We start from the raw sequence: 5,124 nt of genomic DNA, 5'->3' as shown, positions 1-5,124 counted from the left end.
AGAGTTGAGGCTTGTGAGCCTCTACCTAGATTTCGGAGGATGTATGGAAAAGCCTAGGTGCCCAGGCAGAAGCCTACTATAGGGATGGAGCCCTGATGGAGAATCCTTACAAGAGCTGTGAGGAGGGGAAATGTAGGGTTGGAGCCCCCACACAGAGTCCCCACTGGGGTACTACCTAGTGCAGCTGTGAGAAGAGGGCCATCATCCTCCAGACTTTAGAATGATAGATCCACAGGCAGCTTGCAATCTGAGAATGAAAAATCTGCAGGCACTCAGCATATCATGAGAGCAGCCACTGGGGACTAAACCGTGCAAAGTCATAGGGTGGAGCATCCAAGAACCCTGGGAGCCCACCCCTTGCATCAGTGTGCCCTGGATGTGGGACTTTGAGTCAAAGGAGATTATTTTAAAGCTTCAAAATTTAATGATTGCCCTACTAGGTTTTGGGTTTGCATAGGGCCTGTAGCCCATTTCTTTTGATGATTTCTCACTTTTAGAACAGGTGTATTTACCTAGTGCCCGTATCCTCATTATTTCTTGAAATTAACTGAATCGTTTTTTATTTTACAGGTTCATAGGCAGGAGGAACTTGTCTCAGGTGAGACTTTGGGCTTTGACTTTTTCAGTTAATGCTAAAATGAATTAAGACTTTGGAGATTATTGGGAGGCACGATTGTATTTTGCAATGTTAGAAGGACATGAGATTTGGAAAGGACCAGGGGCAGAATGAATGGTTTGGATCTGTGTCCCCACAAAATCTCATGACAAATTATAATCCTCAATGTTGGAGGTGGGGACTGGATCATGGGGGTGGATCCTTCATGAGTAGTTTAGCACCATCCCTTTGCAGCTGTTCTCTTGATAGTGAGTGAGTTCTTGTGAGATCTAGTTATTTAAAAGAGTGTAGCACCTTACCCTGCTCTCTCTTGCTCCTTCCCCTGCCGTGTAAGACATTTGTTCCCCCTTTGACTTCTGCAATAATTGGAAGTTTCCTGAGGCCTCCCCAGAAGCTGAGTAGATGCCAATGTCTTGCTTCCTGTATAGCCTATGGAGCTACAAGCCAATTAAACATCACTTCTTAATAAATTACCCATTCTTAGGTCTTTGTTTGTTTGTTTGTTTTTGAGATAGAGTCTTGTTTTGTCACCCAAGCTGCAGTAAAGTGGTATTACCTTGACACTCTGTAACCTCCGCCTCCTGGGTTCAAGCAATTCTCTTGCCTTAGCCTCCTGAGTAGCTGGTTTCACCATGTTGGCCAGACTGGGTCTTGAACTCCTGACCTCAAGTGTTCCACCTGCCTCAGTCTCCCAAAGAGGTATTTCTTTATACCAATGGGAGAACAGCCTAATACACCCACATAATCAATTCAATTTATTATTAAAATTAAGTTTCTGTAGAGCGACTCTTGGTACCAAAATCTGTATTAGTCAGGGTTCTCCAGAGAAACAGAACCAAGAGAATATCTGTCTATCTATCTAGATTTGGAAAAGAAGATAAAGAAATGTGTTAGGTTTCTCATAGGTGTTGACTCACATAATCAAGGAGGCTGATATTATGGAGAGCCTCCATAATATGGAGAACTCCTATATCCGCTTTCTGCAAGTTGGAGACCTAAGAAAGCTGATAGTGTAGTTCAAAGACTTGAGAGCTGGAAAGCCAGTGGTGCAGATTCCATGCTGAGTCTGAAGGCCTGAGAACTAAGAGCATTGAGATCAGAGGAAGATCAGTGTCCTAGCTCAAGCAGACAGGCAAAGAGCGAATTCAACCTTCCTCTGCATTTTGTTCTATTCAAGCCCTCAGTGGATTGGACAATGTCCATCCACACTGGGGAGAGTAATTTGCTTTACTCAATTCACCAATTCAAATGCTGATCTCTTCCAGAATCACCCTCACAAACGTGCCAAGAAAAAATGTTTAGCCCAATATTGGGGCACCTCTTGGCCCAGTCAAGTTGACACATAAAAGTAGCCATCATAGAAATTGTACAAAATGTATTCTCAGATCATGGTAAAATTCAACTAGAATTTAATAACAGAAAAATAGATGAAATATCCCCCAAATGCTTTGAAATTAAATAACATGCTTCTAAATAACACATGAGTCAAGCATTCTCATGAAAGGTTTTCAAAATTTGTAAATAAATAAAAAATAAAAATGCAATTTATAAAAACATGTGGGATATAGTAAAAGCAGAGCTGATAAGCAGAATTTATAAGGTTAAATGCATATATTAGATTTAAAAACATCTAAAATAATAAGCTTCTACCTTAGGTATGTAAAAAAAGGAATAAGTCCAAAGAAAGTAGAATGAAATAAATACTAAAATTAGAGCAGAAGTTAATGAAATTGAACACAGAAAAAGAATAGAAAAAATCAACATTAACAAAACCTGGATCTGTGTCTCAAGTCTGTGACCTTGTGCTTCTCTGAAAAGATCAATATCACTGAAAAAGTCAAACTAACAAGAAAAAAAGAGTGGAGATAAAAATTACCAATATTGTGACCAGGTGCAGTGGTTCAGTCTGTAATCTCAGCATTTTGGGAAGCTGAGGCAGGTGGATCACCTGAGGTCAGGAGTTCGAGACCAGCCTGGCCAACATGATGAAACACCGTCCCTATTAAAAATACAAAAATTAGCTAAGCATGGTGTGCACACCTATAATCCCAGCTACTAGTGGGAGCTAAGTCAGGAGAATTGCTTGAATCTGCATCTCTTGAATCTGGGAGGCACAGGTTGCAGTGAGCTGAGATCATGCCACTACACTCCAGCCTGGGCAGCAGACTGCAACTCTGTATCAAAACAAAACAAAAACAAAAGCAAAAACCAATTAACAATATTGTAAATAAAATAAGAGTAAACAATGCTGATGTCATGGTTGTTAAAAAGATGACAAAGAATACTGTGAACAACTCTATGTTCCCCAACTCAATAATTTAGATAAAATGAAAAAATTTCTTGAAAAATAAAAATATGGAAAACTCCCACAGGGAGAAATAGGATATGAGTAGACCAATAGCTACCAAAGAAATTGAATCAAAAATTAATACCCTTCCAAAAAAAAGAAATGAGCAGGCCAAAATAGTTTACTGGTGAATTTTCCTAAACATTCAAGGAAGCAATGACATCAATTCTCAACCTTCTCTTTTAGAAAATAGGAGCAGAAGAAAAACTCTCTAACTCACCCTCCAAGGCCAGCATTGCCCAATATCAAACCCGATAAAGATATTAGAAGGATAGAAAAATACAGAATATTATCTTTCATGAACATAGATGCAATTATGCTTTTTAACATTGTGAATTATGATGATAAGCTTTCTGACTTATTCTTGTATTCTTGAATAACTGAGTAAACTCTTACATAATAATTTTCTTAAATATTCTTTGCATTCAGTAAGTAAATATGCCATGTAATATTTTTGTATCTATGTTGATAGTGAAATAAACTCTAAACACTTTTTAGTTGCCTATATTTTTTGTAATCTTGATTAAATTAATTTCACATAATGAGTTGAATAGTTTATATTTAATGAAGAAAAATATGTATACAGTTGTACACCTAAAGGTTTTGGTGATCACTTTTAGGAAAAAAGAAATGTAAAAGAATGTCCTAATCTCCATTAAGACTATGTTCCAAAATTTATAGCAATCATTATACTTAACATATAAAATCTTGATGCATTTTATTTAAATTGGGACAAAATGCATGTGCCCCAGACCTGCACAACCATTTATTATTCTGGTGCTAGTGACAGACCTCAACTCAAATAGGATGCTTGATTCTGAAACATAGAGAGACATAAATTATAAACAAAAAGAAACAATAAGTATAAATATTGAAAGGGAAGAGATAATACAGAAAAAATATATTAAAACAATAAGAGAAATTATTAAGAATTAGCAATATAGGCCAGGCACGGTGGCTTATGCCTGTAATCCCTGCACTTTGGGAGGCTAAGGCAGGTGGATCACGAGATCAAGAAATCGAGACCATCCTAGCCAATATGGTGAAACCCTGTCTCTACTAAAAACACAGAAATTAGCCAGGAATGGTGGTGCATGCCTGTAATCCCAGCTACTTGGGAGGCTGAGGCAGGAGAATTGCTTGAACCCGGGAGGCAGAGGTTGCAGTGAGCTGAGATCACACCACCACACTCCAGCCTGGTGACAGAGGGACACTGTCAAAAAAAAAAAAAAAAAAATTAGCAGTATAAAATCAACTTACAAAGAAGGCATAATTTTACTATAACAGCAATAGCCAACTATAAATTATAATCTAAATAAGATATCATTCACAACTGCAGCAAAGTTCACAAAAGATCTAGGGATTGACTAACATTAAAAGATTCGAGACTCCGTCTCAAAAAAAAAAAAAAAAAAAAAAAAAAAAAAAAAAAAAAAAAAAAAAAAGATTCTTGCGTACATAATTTTATGCATTAATAAAAGATAGAGAAGATCTGGATACGGCATATGCACATGTTCTTATATGGAAAACATTTGTAATCATATGGATGTTTCTCAAATCAACATAAAAATTTGAATATAATACAAATAAAAATTTCAGTGCAACATTTTTGGAAGAATATGATAAATTTACTTTAGAATCAACATGAAAGAGTAAAGATTTGTAATTAACAAAATCATTTATAAAAAATGATAAAGAAGGGGGGCGGAGCAAGATGGCCGAATAGGAACAGCTTCAGTCTCCATCTCCCAGCGCGAGCGACACAGAAGACCGGCGATTTCTGCATTTTCAACTGAGGTACTGGGGTCATCTCACTCGGGAGTGCCGGACAATCGGTGCTGGTCAGCTGCTGCAGCCCGACCAGCGAGAGCTGAAGCAGGGCGAGGCATCGCCTCACCTGGGAAGCGCGAGGGGGAAGGGAGTCCCTTTTCCTAGCCAGGGGAACTGAGACACACAACACCTGGAAAATCGGGTAACTCCCACCCCAATACTGCGCTGTAACACCGGCACACCGGAGATTGTATCCCACACCTGGCCGGGAGGGTCCCACGCCCACGGAGCCTCTCTCCTTGCTAACACAGCAGTCTGCGGCAATCTAACCGCAAGGCAGCAGCGAGGCTGGGGGAGGGGCGCCCGCCATCGCTGAGGCTTAAGTAGGTAA

This window comes from Piliocolobus tephrosceles, chromosome 7 (assembly GCF_002776525.5).
Source record: "Piliocolobus tephrosceles isolate RC106 chromosome 7, ASM277652v3, whole genome shotgun sequence".
Lineage (NCBI taxonomy): Eukaryota > Metazoa > Chordata > Mammalia > Primates > Cercopithecidae > Piliocolobus > Piliocolobus tephrosceles.
The sequence above is the reverse complement of the archived record's forward strand: the minus strand, read 5'-3'. Positions refer to the sequence as shown.